Raw genomic sequence first — 17,421 nt, forward strand, 5'->3', positions numbered from 1 at the left:
GCAAAGCTGGTGATTTTCACCTTGATAAGTACAAATGACTTGCAGGTTTTCGCAGCAATAAAGCTTTCAGATAGCCAGGGCAATGCCCAGGAGTCCTTTTTTCTCTCAGTGCTCGGTGTAAGCAGGTCTCATTACCTTCTTATGTTGTGTCATTGCGAGCAACCGTGCACATAACTGCTTGTGTCCGCAAAGAAGGAGCACCTTACAAGGCATCAATGTATTTCTTGGGATATGTATTTATGCATTTCTTCAATGCACTTTCTTGATAACCTCTCGAAAAAAACAAGAATTATCTGAATCTTTATAGTGTTTTGGATGTATCGGAGGCATAAATTACAAACTAAAACTAGTGCACACTGCCAAGCGTTCAAATAAACTCGCTACTTTCGATAAAGCTACGTCTTCACAGTGGCTATAGCAGCGCCAAAAGACGACAGGAAGGAAGTGAACGGGCCAAACGGAACTCCCGTAAGTCGTTTCTTGTGGAGCTGTCCTATTGCGCAGCAATAACTAGAATTTCGGATGCACCCTAGAATGCAGTGAAGTCCTTTAAAATTGCGAACACTATAGAAAACTCTGAATTAAAGCTGCTCAGTGCTTGTACATAAGAAAAATTATTAAAAAGGGCGTAACAAGGGCACAGATGGGCTTACAAATTAAGGAAATGTAATTATATAATGGCGTCCTAAACATTTATGTTATGTAACATATACTCTTATAGTTGTTCAGTTTTCTGTACGAGTACAATTTACTAGTTGCCTAGGTGTGCAGCAGTAAGCATCTGTATGTTGGTCGAATAGGTTAGATGACACCTGGGTTATAAATGAGATGTAATTCCATTCAACTTTCATATGTACAAAGATATCCCTGCTCACAACAACCGATGGAAAAAGAAATGCCATGTCCACAGTCGCGCATAGCCGGCCAACGTCGAAGCCAGCACTTCACCGTTCCTAAAGCAGTGTGCTCGACAAAGGTTGCTTCATGCTTTCCTCCCCTGTGCTGCAAACATGGAATGATTCTGCACGGCGGCTATGGACGTATTGCCAACCATAGCGCCGGACGGTACGAAGCTAGGCTCCGGTATTAAGTCATTACTGCTAAACTTTATCGTCACCACTGTACCAGGTTGGCAAACCACATCCAGGACGCGCTGCCTGAGGACGTGGTTCGAGTCAATTCTGATTGCATTCGTTTTGTACCGTCGCAAAGGGAGAGGTATCTGTCTGTCTGTCTGTCTGTCTGTCTGTCTGGTCTGTCTGTCTGTCTGTCTGTCTGTCTGTCTGTCTGTCTGTCTGTCTGTCTGTCTGTCTGTCTGTCTGTCTGTCTGTCTGTCTGTCTGTCTGTCTGTCTGTCTGTCTGTCTGTCTGTCTGTCTGTCTGTCTGTCTGTCTGTCTGTCTGTCTGTCTGTCTGTCTGTCTGTCTGTCTGTCTGTCTGTCTGTCTGTCTGTCTGTCTGTCTGTCTGTCTGTCTGTCTGTCTGTCTGTCTGTCTGTCTGTCTGTCTGTCTGTCTGTCTGTCTGTCTGTCTGTCTGTCTGTCTGTCTGTCTGTCTGTCTGTCTGTCTGTCTGTCTGTCTGTCTGTCTGTCTGTCTGTCTGTCTGTCTGTCTGTCTGTCTGTCTGTCTGTCTGTCTGTCTGTCTGTCTGTCTGTCTGTCTGTCTGTCTGTCTGTCTGTCTGTCTGTCTGTCTGTCTGTCTGTCTGTCTGTCTGTCTGTCTGTCTGTCTGTCTGTCTGTCTGTTGTTGCCAGGTAGAAAGAAAAGGAAAATGCACAGGCCTGCCCACTGGCTCAAGCTGAGCCACAATCGCTACCGCGTGCAGATAGTAGGAGAGTTGAAAGATGGGATAGAAAGACAGGATAGTAAAGATGCGCTAAAGACAAGGCCGGTCCCGGAGGCAGTGCAATACAGGGCCAACCGGTGGCGGAAGTGAAGCAACCTTCAAACGTTCCGCCACATTTCCAAAAATAATTCCAATTGGACCCGTAACAGATACTCTACGGGGTCCGAACTTGTGTTGCTGTGTGTGGGAGAGGTGTAAAGTTTGGCAGCCCGAGAGGCCAGTCAGCCTTTACTGAATACTATATGCAGGAAAGCAGTAATCGCTGTCATTGAGTTTTAAACCTTAATGCGGCATCTGGAAAAATGTGCCCCACTTGCTTCAAATGCCGGAAATTGAAAACGATGCACCTACGCGCCATATTTTTGTGCGCGGAATGCTACCTGTCAAACAAGCCTTTCATTGTTTTATTAGAAATTTCGCTAATGGTCTCCTTCGTTTTCTTCGTGCTTTTACAAGCGAGGGTACAGAGTTCGACATCACCCACCTGGGCAGAAAAAAAAAATTTAATTGTTAAGCTTTTGAGCCTTTTCGGTGAGTAATTGTCGTTATAACAGTTTTTGTTAAGCAATTTTCAATTCTATTACAAATTGCCTAGTACGTTCGAAAATTTGAGGTAAGGCACGACATCTGAGCTCTTTTTACAAAGGCATTAATAACACAGTACGCTTTCTTTCTACAACACCAATAGTCGGGAAGGCTTGGAACAGCTGTCATGCAATTCTTGCATTCATGTTAAGAGCACTTGCGCATTTGTATGCATGTTAGGCATATCTCAAAGCTTGCGCCTTATAAAGGGTTGACTTGAATAAGTTCCCATGCCTACTTGCTGAACGCTGTTAAGGTTAGGCTACACAAAACACCTCCGCACCTGAAGCCCATACACCTGGAGTTATAATGCACGAAATCGGCTCGATCGCCGAATGTCAAATTTATAGCGATCACAGAGGCACCTTGCTCGAGCGATCTCGTTCGAGCCAACCAGGCCCATATTGACACAAGCCTACATCATTCCTATCCAAAGAGAGCTGCGAGACACCTACTTTGTCAGAACTGCCCCCTTCTCCACCCTCCCTCATAAACCGCCAGCTCTCTATTTTTCGCCCCCAGTGGGACACTCCACTCGAGCAGCACGCTGCGACCGGTGCTGATGTTGCGAAGCTGGGGAACGAGGTTGCCTCCTTCCACATGCATCTGTCGGCAGGGGCGGTGGTTCAAGGGACAACACGAGGCCGGGCTGACGACGGGTGGCCTGCAGGTGGAGCAAGCCGTTCATTGCGCCCGCCATCGTCTCTTTGACCGCTGCCCCTGAGGCAGAACCTGCCAACTTGGCAGCCCACTGTTCGGCGGCAAGGACCTGCGGACTAGGTGCCAAAGGGTTAAATGTCGCCCTCGAACGACGATCACTATTGTGAACTGAAGGATGAAGGATTCGTTTTTCTTTCTCCCGCTCGAGATGTCTAACACTGTTTTCTGTAGTGCACCGGCCGCGACTCCCCGTCCCCTTCGGGCAGCGGCTGGCGGCGGCATACAGCAGTGCCAACCTCGTAGAGCACCCTACTAACTTCTTGCCCGCTTCCTTAGAATTGCGTGGTGCACGGAGAGGGCACAGCCACGGCAGAGAAATGGCGATGCATTCTGACTGACCGTGACTAGGCTGCGAGTCAAAGCTATCAAGGTGATGCCCCTTCATTCGCGCTGCTCTCCTCCCCTTTGCCTGCGCTGCCGAGGCAGGGTAATCTTTTGGTGATTACAATAAATGTTTTGCCTGTGGGCTATTCCGTGATGTTGTTCTTCGCGGCTATACAGGCGGGCGGAGCTACCTGAGTGGTCTTGCCATGAGAGCGAGCCCCAGCAGCGCTAGTCATCCAGAACGTCATAAAGCGGTAGGAAGAACAACAACCCGCATCTCGTCCTGAGGAGGCGCTGCTTCTCTTCCCTTCACTGCTGCCTAGATGACCCTATTCGATACCGCTACATGTGTTTAATGCCCGTTGTATCAAATTGAATCTTCGCTGCCGTTTCGGCATTCCAAGTACGAATAACCGGCATGCACTTCTTAAATACACCTCCGTATTGTGCACACATCGAAAGAGTGACCAAAGATAACCATGATTGTAAAACACAAATTGGAAGCTAAGCTTTTTAGGGATGGATCTTTATAATGTATTTTAATTTTTCCGAAGTCATGTTTCATTAAAAAATGTACATATTAGCCTGATGTGCGCACGATGTTCTCTTACTACTCCTCTAACTAAATGCCGAGGATTTCGCGCAAACATATAAGACCTTTCACATGTTTGTTTGATCAAACTGTGCCCGGGGAGTTTTAACAGAGTTTATTCCCTGTGGGCCTAACAGCGACTTTCATGACAAATGATATGAATATGCTGCTCCGTTACTGTCTATGTCTGTCGCGAATCGGTAACGCGTCCCCGACAGCCGAAGGGGAACGACAGACTGACTTTCCATAACTGTCACAAAATTTGGCGCATATTCGAAAAAAAAGTGTGGCGTAAGCAATGGCGCCTGCGCGCGGTAAAATAAAACAAAAAAAACAGCGGGGAAGGATTCCCGGAGAGCGCGTAAACCTTGCGTGGGCTTTCCACTCAGCTCGCCAGAGCGGCGCCAAAGTAAACATAGCCACGCGCGGCGTCGATTTCTCTAGAATGTCTGAGTAGTTTCTACACATCGTCTACGGAGAGGGCATGACCTTGATCGCGTTAAAGTGATACCCTATCCCCTTCGCTCTCGCGCCGGAGTATTCGCATGCGAGAAGGAACCAGAAATTTCTCAAAGGTGGTCTCCGCGTTCGACCAATGGGGTCGCGAGAAGGAGGAGTTTGTGCAGTTGAAGCTACGTGTATCTGCGCGCCTGCCTTAGCGCGAAGAACCAAAAGACGCGGTCTGCACCTATAAATGACGGGCTTCAACAGCTGTCGGTTAGCCCGAGCCGCCGTTTAAGCTTCCGTCAAGCCGGCCCGCTCTACTACCGGGAGAACACACCTCGCCCAGCCACAGACCAGCGAGGCAATGTGTGCCACTCTGCAGTTCGGCCCCGTCGTGCTCCTCAGGTCGGCGGACTGTCGCAGTGCCCGGTGAAGAAATTGTGTTTTGTTTATCTCTCTGTGTTAGTGCACTTCAGGAGCAAGTATTCTTTTGAATTGTAATCTCTCTCTATTGTTACTTTGCACGAGCTGCATTGAATTTGTAAATCACTTCGTATCTGCTCGTACGAGTGATTGTGAAATCCTCTGTGCCGTCTCTTCGCTGTATAAACTTTGTTTTTTTTTGTGAACCTTTGGCTCCGACCCATTCTCTTGCTTGCGACCGGCGAAAGCTGGACACCAAACGAGCAACCCCCTTGTCACTTGGTAGCTGGTCTCCGGCTGAGCTTGCCACGCTGTGTCGAGGGCATCTCCTGTGTGACCGAGACCGCTACCCACAAACACCCTAAGGGTGTCTGAGAGCGCAAGCTAAAGTGCGCTAAGTGGCGACATTTTGGCGTCCACGACAGTACGTTTCGTATTTTGTAAGCGCAGAGAACGGAGAAAGAGTCGGAAGGAGTTTACGAAGAGGTCGTAAACAAGTGTTTAGCAGCAGAGCGATATTGTGATGTGCCGCGCTGAAGCGGTTATTTAGGTTAGTGCCTTGAAAAGTTCAGTATCTGGAAATGAACTTTAAGGAGCTTGTTGAGATTGGAATCCAGATGAGGATGACCGGAGTCGAATTGCTAAAATGGGTGGACGAATAGGGAGAGAGGGCTGAAAAGGAAAGAGAAAGAGAAAGGCAGCGCGCTAGAGAAACCGCTGAGAGAGAAAGGCAGCGTGTAAGAGAAGCCGCTGAGAAAGAGAAACAAAGGGAACTAGAAGAAAGAGATAGAGAATGGCAGAGAAGACGAGAAGAAGCGGCGAGGCTCGCCTTGGTACGGGAAAGAGAATTTCAAATTGAGTACGCAATCCTTGCAAGGAAGCTTGCTGAGGTTCGGCGTTTGAACAACGTCAGGCAGCCAGTGGAGCTAATCCCCGGAGCGGCTGGGTGGAACACAAACGAGTCTGATTTGTCAGGAACCACGAAAGAGGTTGTAACTAGCTCCACTAGTGAGAGTTTGGTTGAGGAACAGCCAGTTCCTGCAGCTGAAATTAAAGAGAGGGAGGACCGAACCGGAGTGTCGCTTCCTCACAAAAGTGAGAGCGTAGCTACTACCGAGGTAGTAGGCAGTGTGGAGCAGACAAACCTGACACTTGAATCAGAGGGGACCTTAAGGAAGGCGCATGACGTTGAGGAAGAAAGCAGGAGCTTCACCGAGAAGTCAGAGTGCTGCACGCCTGATTGTTGCAGTAGCTACTGCGAGAAAGAATGGTCAAATGTTAAAGAGGGCGAAAGCTACAACGCACTTGCAGCTGAGGAGAGCACCCTCAGTGAAGAACCGGAATATTTTCCGAGTGAACCTTCGAACAGCGAGGAGGACTTTCCCGATGAGGAAGGTCGTGAAAATTCGGCCTGTGAGAAAGGTGTAAGTGCAGTGCAAGGAATGAAGCACGAGTGCATTGAAAGTGACGAGCTCAAGAGAGGAAATCAGGAAGGAACTTCAGTCCTCGAAGAACAAAAGGGGACTGAACCAGTGGCTTCATCACGAGAACTAATCTCGAAAGATAAGGAAACGGGCTTGCACCGAAGAAGAATGAGGAAGGAAGTAGGACAAAAACGAACCAAGCTGAAAACAGCTGAGTCGGGGGCAAGCAAGCTGCACGAACATCGCAGAAAAGTAAAAAAGAAGTTGCGACAAACCAGCCCAACTTTCAGAAGGGACTCAGTGTGGAAGCGGAAGCGAAAGCAGAAGAGCGCTTGCCGAGAAGAAGAAACACACGAAAAGTGGAGCCGTCATGAGCGAACTGGCATTAAATCTGTTCGCAACAGACGCGCTACCCGAAAAAAAATAGGAAGGGCTCATAGTCTGAGCAGGAACACTCAGAGGAGTACGAGTAGGAAGCAGAGCCAAAATCGCGTAAGGAAGACAAGCTTCAGTAAAAGGCGAAAGAAGAGCAGAGCTCGCGACAGGAAGAAAGGCCAGATTCGTGGGCTAAATGAAATTAAAAGACGACGGAAAGCTTGAGAGAAACAGTACTGTTCCGAGCACACGTCGGCCGAATGTGGAAATATAGGCGCAAGAATGACCTGAACTTGAATGCTCCCTTTTTTGTATTAAGCTAATGTATTTCCGAGTGGCGGCATGTATTCAAGTGAATTTTCACAGTTGCCAAGTGTTATGTGCGTGCAGGCATCATTGTATTGATGTGTGTATTTTGGCATTCGCCACTGAGTTTGTTTGCGTAAGCATGTGCGCACGAATATTGTGTTTTGTGATTATTGTTGCACAATATTCTTAAAGAAAGGGGCATTGCCACAAAATTCGGCGCATATTCGAAAAATACGGTGCTGCGCGTAAGAAATTACGCCCGCGTGCGGTAAAGTAAAAAAAAAAAACAGCGGGGAAGGTTCCCCGGAGAGCGCGTAAACCTTGCGTGGGCTTTCCACTCAGCTCGCCAGTGCGTCGCCAAAGTAAACATAGCCACGCGCGGCGTCCATTTGTATAGAATGTCTGAGTAGTTTCTACTCATCATCGACGGAGAGGGCATGACCTTCGCTCTCGCGCCGGCGTCTTCGCATGTGAGAAGGAACCAGAAAATTCTTGAAGGTGGTCTCCGCGCTCGACCAATGGGTTGCGAGAAGGAGGAGTTTATGCAGTTGAAGCTACGTGTATGTGCGCACGTGCCTTAGCGCGAAGAACCAACTGACGCGGTCTGCCCCTATAAATGAGGGGCTTCAACCGCTGTCAGTTAGACCGAGCCGCCGTTTAAGCTTCCGTGAAGCCCGCCCGCTCGACTCCCGGGAGGACACCACTCGCCCAGCCACGGGCCAGCCAGGAAACGTGTGCCAGTCTGCAGATCGGCCCCGTCGTGCTCCTCAGGTCGTCGTACTGTCGCAGTGCCCGGTGAACAAATTGTGTTTTGTTTGTTTGTCTCTCTGTGTTAGTGCACTTTAGGTGCAAAGGTTCTGTTGAATTGTAATCTCTCTCTATTGTTACTTTGCACGAGCTGCATTGTATTTGTAAATCACTTTGTCACGGATCTCCCCGGAGAACACTCGGGTCAAAAGAATGGACTTGGCGACAGGTGTACCCACACAAACGCACATTTAATACACCCTACGTGACACACACACTAGAACACAAAACTAATGAAACTAACACAAAATACAAATACTATAAAAACACACGACCCGGGCACACCGCTACCAGCGTCTACTACTAGCGTTCTACTATTAGCGGTCGGCGTTAGTGCTCACGGTTGGTTCGGTGTGGCTGCGGCGTTGTATGGATCCAGTAGGCGGCGTCGAAGCGGCGTTCGACGTGCTTGGACTGGCGTCGTTGGCGGCGCCGCTCGCTGCTTAGTACAAGCTCCCAGTCCAAGCGCCCGTGGAGGTGATGCCGATGTTGTTGGCGTTGGGGGCACCACCCGGATGGATGGCAACAGCGCTGGAGATACCCCTGGCCGTAGCAGGTGGTCGCGTCCTCCGTTGACTCCCCGGAACGGGCTCAAGAACGGCAGGAAGTCCACGATGCGATGCCGTAGAACGCGAGCTCACCGGAGCAGTAGCCGGCGTCGCTCTCTTCCAGCCGATGTGTCCCTTACCCGCCGGAGTCTCCGGTTCTCTGCTCTTCGCTCGTGCCTCGCTCTCGCTTGCCCTTTCATAGCCTTCGCATTAGTACACGTAAGCGTTGTCATCGTCTTCACTTCTCCACCAATCATCTCTCTCCCCCTCAAGGAATGCTTCTCCACCAGTCATCTCTCTCCACTTCACCGAATGCTTTTCCTCCAATCATCTCTCTCCACCTCACCAAATGCTTCTGCACCACTCATCTCTCTCCACCCCACCGAATGCTTCTTCTTCATCTTCTTTACTCTTCACACCTCTTTCCTTTAAAATTTAATTTAGGCATCTTAATATATGTGAAACACTTCGTATCTGCTCGAACGAGTGACTGTGGAATCCTCTGTACCGTTTCTTCGCTGTATAAACTTTTTTTTAACCTTTGGCTCCGACCCATTCTCTGGCTTGCGACCGGCGAAAGCTGGGCACCAAACGACCAACCCCCTTGTCACTTGGTAGCTGGTCTACGGCTGGGTTTGCCACGCTGAAACGAGGGCATCTTCTGTGTGACCGAGACCGCTACCCCCACATGCCATAAGGGTGTCTGGGAGCGCACGCTAAAGTGCGCGAAATGGTGACAATGACAGACTGTCCATGAGAACGATACTTCTAGACATTTGGTCCAGAAAAGCAGTTTCAGTTATCTAATAGCCATGAAGGACGCATACACAAAGGCGAAGCGACGTAGATTGCGGGGTTCGGGTGAGTATAGCCCGCCACTTCACTGCAGTGAGAACGAACGAGGAGGGACAGAAAGATGCTAAACGCGCTCAGATCTCTCTGTCCATGTCTGTCTTTACCTCCACCTTCGTACTGTGCTTTATGGTGAAGTGAAGTATGCCGAACCAACTAACCTTTAATTTGTATTGATCATCTACCACTGTCGTGTTTCAAGGATTGGCGCTTACGAAAACAATACAGGCTGTGTCACCACCGCTTTAAAAGCGGTCCAGTGAAGATGCGGCTCAATAGCCTTAGAGTTAATTCTCGCAAGCTCGCGGCACCTGTGTGAAACAACACGCAGCGATAGCTACCTTTCACTCAATGTTCAGGTGCACGACTCTTGAGCTGATAGTAGTAAATTAAAACGCTCTATTCCACAGCAAGGTAGACTGTTCTCGAATACAGATATTTATCTTATGTTATTGCAGAGATACCTATATTCTGACCAATTTTCTTTTGGCTGTTGTGGACTTCATATACTGTAGACCAAAGAAATAACCATCGGCGCAAAACTTTACTGCATATGATAGCAAAAAGATAGCGGCAGAGAACTGCTCAAATTTGCGAGAACAATTACCGAAGGTACGCCATCGAAAGCACCGTATGATGGCGAGTTGTATGATCTTGATTACAAAAGACAAGCTCAAACCTGCCGAACACATAACGAGAACTCATACGATGGCACAAACACCTTTGTTGTCTCTTTGAAGCTTTTTCATTGAGGTTAAAGCTCCGCCTTTTTTTTTCGCTACAACTGCTGCCACAGCCACCGATCTTCTTGCCTGTAATTGTAAATAACTATGCCGCTAACATGCTTTCACATTCATCGGATACATTGACAACTCAGAAAATATTTTTTTCCACAATATTATACTTTTTCAATGCACATCGCATTTATGCCAAATCCACGCGCACATATACAGTGGCGAAAACAACAGATATTTGGTCTGTTTTACTTTCGTTCTGCTAGAGTCTATCCTAATAAGTACGCGAAGTCAAAACGTCATCTGATTCTAAACAATACCGCTAAGTTGTTCATAAGACTACCATCAGTATTTCAGCAAGCGAATAGTTACGCGATGGCTTCCATAAACAGATCACCATGTCCAATATAGGAAGATTTGTAGCTCTCTCCGAAGCATAGTTCGTAACGAATACTATGTGACAATTTTCTTCTCAATAACGATAATCTATACAGAACGAGAATCATTAACATTGTCATGCAGTCAAATTAGCTGGCGTTTATGGAGTCGTGGACTTCAATTTAAGTTTGGTTTCTGGTTCGGTTCCCACTCGCCCTGAGAGGTGACAGAATTGTTTGCAATAGTTACAATGCTTCCCAATAAACCTCATCATGGATTCTTTTCGCCGTCACTGGAGGCGGTAAAAATAGTGACGATAGGGTCAACTATGTACCACCTGCTAAGTACACACGGCTCTTGATCAGGCGGCCATGTGGCATATCTCATGAGAAGAGGGCCGCGGCGTCGCCAGTAATACAGCATATCACCACATCACCATACCGAGTGAGCAGCCTGGTTCTTAAAACGCGTGCGCATTGCGACGCGGCGAAAAAAGTGGTCGCGCGGTTCTCCCTGACATTTGCGTCGTTTCTTTCAAATGCTTTAATCATGACGACTCAAGCAGAGACCGGACGCCTGAAGTTTTGACGGGACAGGATGATTTGAATTTATAGAAATGTCAGCATAAAAAAAGACTGCTGTATTCTGAGAAACTAACTTTTCCACGAAGCCTTGTTTCGATGTGCTGAGGTTTGTTTAAATTGTGCCCCAATTAGTGTACACTACCGATATAGGTAGATTTACGAGGATGCTAATAACTGCGTCTGGGGAATATATCCCGTATTGTTCGAAAAATATACGCTTAGTGTCTCTAGCGTTCCCTCCATTTTCAAGGAAAATTCTTGCGAAGCAAAGTCACCATCGCATACATGAAGGGAGAGTCTGACGATGCCGAGGGCCGCGTGCTGGTCACCAGTGATCTGCATAACTCGTCATCCTAGCACCTGAGCAAAGTCACTGTTCTGGCTGACCACCAAGTGAACTCGCCAGTCTGCCGAGCTATCTTGATGTGCACTATAAGCGTCTATAAGCCCGTTTCTAGGCACCTGCGGAGCCCTCCCAGTACCTCGCTTTGATCATCTGCCAGCTTAAAGCCGATATAGGGTGCACCGAGGGTGTTATCACTATTTATATCACTCAGGCGTGTCTCGATTCCAGTGGCGACACACAAATCCCACTGCGCGTCCGCTTTCATGACTTGATACTGCCGGCATCCCCACGACTCAAGGACAGCGAAATTGGGAGTCGACATGGCTCTTTAGACCACCGAGTTCTCGTCTTAACTAACGGGATGCATCTTTAAACGGCCACCAGAGTTCAACGCAGCGGGCTCCTCCACTCTGGCACTCTAGGCCATAAATTTGACTTGCTTCCGCTGTGGGCGACAAAACCCATATACGCAGTACTGCACCGGCATCCTCACGTAGGGAGCAAGCTAAACAGTACTGTGAGAAGTCCTGGAAGCTACACATAATTACGCGTCATCGCAACTCCTGTCACAAACACCTCGCTGATTATATGGGTCTGCTGTTATCTTCAATCTAACTATGAAAGCTTTGGTTTATTTGGTTTGGCGACCGTTAGTGTCTTCGACTGGTGTCAGGTAGGGAATCATGATACCATCATTTATTGCTGGCTGGTGTCCAATGTTGATATTTTTAGCACCGATACTGAAAATGTGGGGAGTCTGCCTGGATGTGGGCTTTATCGACAAGATATCCCTTTTACGTGATGTATTCTTGCGCGTGCCTGGTGCAAAATCAAAGGAATGACTTTGGACTTTGTACAGCACCATCAAGTTTTACTAGCCATAGTGCGTGAGACTAAATCGTCGCCTGTCATGTTCACAGAGATTTCGCGCGTCAGAGCTTACTTGACAGAGTGTCGGCAACTTGGTCTGACATGACAAAAAGTAAATAGGGCTTATGCAGCGGTACTGCAGGCGCATATAGAAGCGTGACTGCAAACTACTATGCACAACAGTTTAACCCTCCACGGCAGATCATATATTTTCTGCCGAGGTTCAACAAGGACGGAAATTGGTTCTCCCTAGAAACCATGTTTTTTTTTTGTGAACAGAAACGCCTGACGTGTTTGTAAGCATGAGTCGAAATCCAGTGCATTTACAGCATCACATTAGCCTCAGCGATGCACTGATGCTGACAGCCCTTCAAGGGAACTCCTCCGCATTGCCTGCCAAAGTCTCGCACGAGCAATCTTCATATGATGGATTTCTTTGGAGGCGTTATGTTTCGGACCATTCCTTTCCCATGCCGACACCTTGCGCAATAAGTACAGCCAATGCAATTTCTCCCTGGTGGAACTGGTCTGTACACCACAGGCTCTAAATTGCATAGACACAGCATCACACTGAAACGTTCGTTTTCAGGCTCAAAGAGTGGCGCGATCAGAATACTAAAGTTTGCATAAATTTATGTGCAAAGATGTTCAGAATGAACATCCTTTGCACATAAATTAATGCAAACTTTAGTACTTCTCGATCGCCCCCAGCCACTCAAAGTCCCGGCTGTACTTCGTCTAGCTCTTCGCTGCGCTGCTTGAACATGTGGCCGGTCTGTCCTATTACAGTCACTTTTGGCAGCTAGACGAAGCTTAGCGGAGCGCAAAGGCACGTCTCACAATGAAACTATACACAGTGGAAAAAGCACAAGTTCAGCACGGGCAAAATTAATCACAGCGCGGTGGGTCGTGAGGGAGTCGCAGCCGAAGATGACATTGTGAGAGCAGGCGTTGAGGAGGCAGATGAAACACTAGGCAAGGGCGGTTTGAAATCATATCTACATGTGCACGGCATTCCCAGAACAAGGAGTTAGCTCACGGCAAAGACATGCAACATGACCCAGAAACCTGCAAGTGTAGCATATTGGCCGATTGTCGGCAGCACGCCAGAGGATCGCAAGGTGTCGGCGGGGTCGACGAAACAGGGCTGGCGGCAGTGGCACGGACGGCAGCGGAGCATAACAGGCAGGACTGCTACGGTACGTGGCAAGGGTTGGAGAGCTCCGTGTACAGGTGACTGCTGAATCATAGGTGAGTGGTGAGGTGCTGGCACAGGGGGAGGTGGGGGGGGGGGGGGGGGGCTGGATGGCAGAAATGCAGCGACCTGCTCCTGAACATCAGCACGGCAGATCGTCCGCGCGAAGAATGGCGCTAGCTCTGGAGTAGGGACGACGGGGTCTGCAATGTGATGCAGCAGAGACATCTTGTGGGCGACTTCTTCATGAAGTCTATGATGCCTTGTATGAACAGGGCCTTCTGAGAAGACGACACACCAAACGCAAAGCCAGCAAGACCTTCTGCAGGTGCTCCGGACTGCCACCTTGCAGCGCGTTGGTTTCGTAATTCGTCGTAGCTTCGGCTAAGCTGGAGAATGGTAGCGACGGAGTTGCGGTTCTTTGCCAGGTGCATCTAAAAAGCGTCATCGGCGATCCCTTTAAGGATGTGTTTGACTTTATCATTTTCGGCCATGGACGGGTTGACACGCTTGGATATGTCAACGACATCCCCAATATAACTAGTGAACTTCTTTGGCGGGAGCTGAACTTGAGCACGAAGCCGTTGCTCGGCGTGAAATTTCCGGATGGCGGGACAGCGGACAACGTCGGCTAAGCTCGTCTTAAAGGAGGACCTGGTGGGAAGGTTGGCTTCATGGTTGCGAAACCATAGATTGGCAACGTCCGTGAGGTAGAAGAGGACGTTGCTCAGTTTAACAGAATTGTACCACCGATTGTAACTGCTGACGGGCTAGTAGGAGGCTAGCCAATCGTCGACGTCCTGGACATCGCTTCCACTGAAAAGTGAAATGTGATCCTGGCGCAGCACCCCAGAACAGAGAATGGTAGTCGGGATTGGCTGTGATGGTTCGTCCGTACCTACTGGCATGGTGGCTGGGGCGAGTAACTTTCGGCTTCGAAGTTCCAGGATAAGGACCAGGACGGGATCAAGACGCCTCCACCATGTGTAAAGGTGTTTATTCGAAGCGCAAATCGGTGGGCGTTGGTCGAAACGCGACGCGACGGACACTCTCAGAGGCGTCACTTGAAATTCATCTTCTTTTTCTGTACCTCAGTAAACATGACACATACTAACGCGGGGGGATCGTCCCTCGAAATCCTGGCAGCACTTCGTCTACCTCTTCGCTGCGCTGTTTGAACTGCGGCCTGTGGGACCCATCGCAATTGTTATTTTCATTTTGAGTTATAAGTAATAGAAATTATAAAAACAATTTCACTTTCAAAAGTGCCACACAGCGCCAGGACAGAGAAGAATGGGACACGCAGGGATACAACACGAGCGCTCTGTTGTGTCCCTGCTTGTTCCATTCTTCTTTGTCCAGGAGCCGCACTGTATATATCTAATATCGTCATCAGGTCGCCCAACAACTTACATTTCAAGTATGCTTTTCATGGTTTCAGCAACAGAAAACGCGAGCATCTTTTGTATCTCAAAGACCCCCTCATTTTCATACAAATCTGTGGTGAACATCGTAAAGAGGGTTTTGTTTATGGCATCTTGATGTCATGGGCAGCCTCAGACTCAGGCGCCACTGTGAGTGTTCGATCATGTACCACGTGGCATTAAAGGTCATCCGAGGCTTTCTATGCCCACCGCTAAGGTCGCAGGTGTGGCTGGTGAACACTCCCAATGTTCAGCCACACGGATAATAAACAACAAGGAAAGTAGAACAGCTCCGTTGGTAGGGCATACTTTAGAAACTGAGGTGCTGGCTTTGCATCCAAAAGGCGGCATGTAGTTTTTTTATTTACTATTTTTTGTTCAATTATCTTTAACGCACCAAACGACTGCACTAAGAATTGGTCATTCACCAACGACGCAAGTAAAAACAATTTTTCTACGTTTTCTATATTTCAGTGACTGCTTCTTCTTCGTGTATTCAGTCCAGGGCGAAGGCGAGGTTCGGTTTGCCTTGTGCAATGCTCACAATGCCCAACAGACATATTAAAACGATATAAAAGACGTCTTTCAGGCGACACTTCGAAAACAAACAAAGCACAGAAAAAATCAAGAGACTAGGATTTTCAACTCTCAGGCGTTCCTGTTTATCTAAGCAGCCAGCCGAATACTCGTATACAAACATTCAGCGGAATACATCTTCCGCCCTTCGTAGAATTTTTTTTCTATATCTGTGTTACCTTAAGAAAAGTGCAAAGAATATAACCAACCCCTAGATATAGCCTTTATTGAGTTCGAGAAAGTATTTGACTCGGTGGAAACCTCAGCAGTCATGCAGCCATTGCGGATTCAGGGCGTAGAAGGGCCTTATGTAAAAATATTGGAAGATGACTGTACCAACTGCACAGCTATGATGATAATGATCATCATCATCAGCCTTACTACACCCACTGCAGGGCAAAGGCCTCTCCCATGTCTAATTAACCCTGTCCTTTGCAGCACCCTCCGCTGCGTCTCAGGTCTGACCATCGCCGTGGTCAGCTGCTCCGCAGGCGCTGGGGACTGAGGGCCGAGAGTTAATTGTTTTGATAATAGAAGGTTGTGGCCCAGTACTACACCAGGGTGGCCAAATCCTGCACTGGTGACAGAGTGCGTAGTCGGTTCTGGTCATCGAGTTCAGGCCGCACTCCAGCCTGGTAATGCAATTCCATCGACACGCGGATTTTTTTTTAAACCCGGTGGAGAAGTGTGCGGCCCCAGGATCCGAAGCCCGGTCCTCTTGCACACAAGGCAGATGCTCTACTTCTCCGCCATCGCCGCCCCCGCAATCAAGATAGTGCTCCATAATGTCAGCAATAAACTTCCAATAAGGAAGGGCGTCAAGCAGGGAGACTCGATCTCGACGATGCTATTCACCACTGCATATTCTGAGGCGTGAATGGTGAACTGTTACGGATAAGAGATAATAGAGAATACCTTAATATTCTGCGATTCGTTGATGATATTGCTTTGCTGAATCAATCACGAGATGAATTGCAAATCATGATCAATGAGTTATTCAGGTAGAGCACCAAGGTGTGTCTAAAATTAAAATCCAGAAAACCAAATTAATGTTCGACCACCTAGCAAGGGAACAGCAGTTTACAATTAGAAACGAAGTACTAGAAGTGGTAATTGAATATGTCCACTTAGGGCAGGTAGTGACCGCTGATGGACTTATCGAAGTGTCGACTTATATTTCTCTATCACCTTCCCACCGAGGAAGGCGTTGTCATTGGTCAGTCGAAGAGAGAGACTACCGAATACTCTACTGGCTTCTTTCTGACACGGCGCCACCCTTCACGAGCGAAGTGAAGAGGGCCTCAAACACCCCCATCAACGTTGCGCGCTCTCTGTGGCTAATTGGAGGTCATTTCTCCTAGCTTCTCTATCTTCTGATGGCGCGCGTGGGTGAGATTCTGTTTGCGCTGGGATGGCTTTCCAAATGTGTGCCCATTTTTGTTACACTGGCAGTGCCTCTATACCGACTGAAAGCTTCGTAACTAAACTGCTGACATTATCATTCAATGCGTGAATAAGGAGGGCAATGTCATTAGAAATATGTTTAAGGTAGTTAAAGTAGCTGAAGAGTTCTAAACAAATCTGTACAGTAGCCAGTGTAATCAGAACGTTAATGGGAGAGAAGTAGTGCACAGCAATGCGTCATCCCACCAGTAACGAAACAGGAAGAAAGTCATAGGAGAAATGCATAGGGAAAAAGCAGCTGGTGAGGATCAGGTAACAGCAGATCTGTTTAAGGACGGAGGAGAGATTGTGCTGGAAAAACTAGCCACCCTGTATACGCAATGCCTTGTGACCTCGACTGTACCAGAAGCTTGCAAGAACGCAAGCATTATCTTAATTCATAAGAAAAGAGACGCCAGAGACTTGAAAAAATGCAGACCGATCAGATTAATTTCCGCTGCCTACAAGGTATATACTAAGGAAATCGCTAACACAGTCAGGGCACCCTTAGACTTTTATCAACCAAATGATCAGGCAGCCTTTCGTAAAGTATAATCCGGAGTAGATCATATCCACACTATTGATCAGGTGGTAGAGAAATGTGCAGAGTATAACGAAACCCTTTATA

The 17,421-nt window shown here is 48.1% G+C and overlaps 1 pseudogene; it reads right to left on the reverse strand.

Annotated features, from left to right (window-relative positions):
• Positions 1 to 1,872: 1,872 nt before the first annotated feature.
• Positions 1,873 to 2,036, reverse strand: LOC144135557 (U2 spliceosomal RNA; annotated as a pseudogene).
• Positions 2,037 to 17,421: the final 15,385 nt, after the last annotated feature.

This window comes from Amblyomma americanum, chromosome 5 (assembly GCF_052857255.1).
Source record: "Amblyomma americanum isolate KBUSLIRL-KWMA chromosome 5, ASM5285725v1, whole genome shotgun sequence".
NCBI classification, from domain to species: domain Eukaryota; kingdom Metazoa; phylum Arthropoda; class Arachnida; order Ixodida; family Ixodidae; genus Amblyomma; species Amblyomma americanum.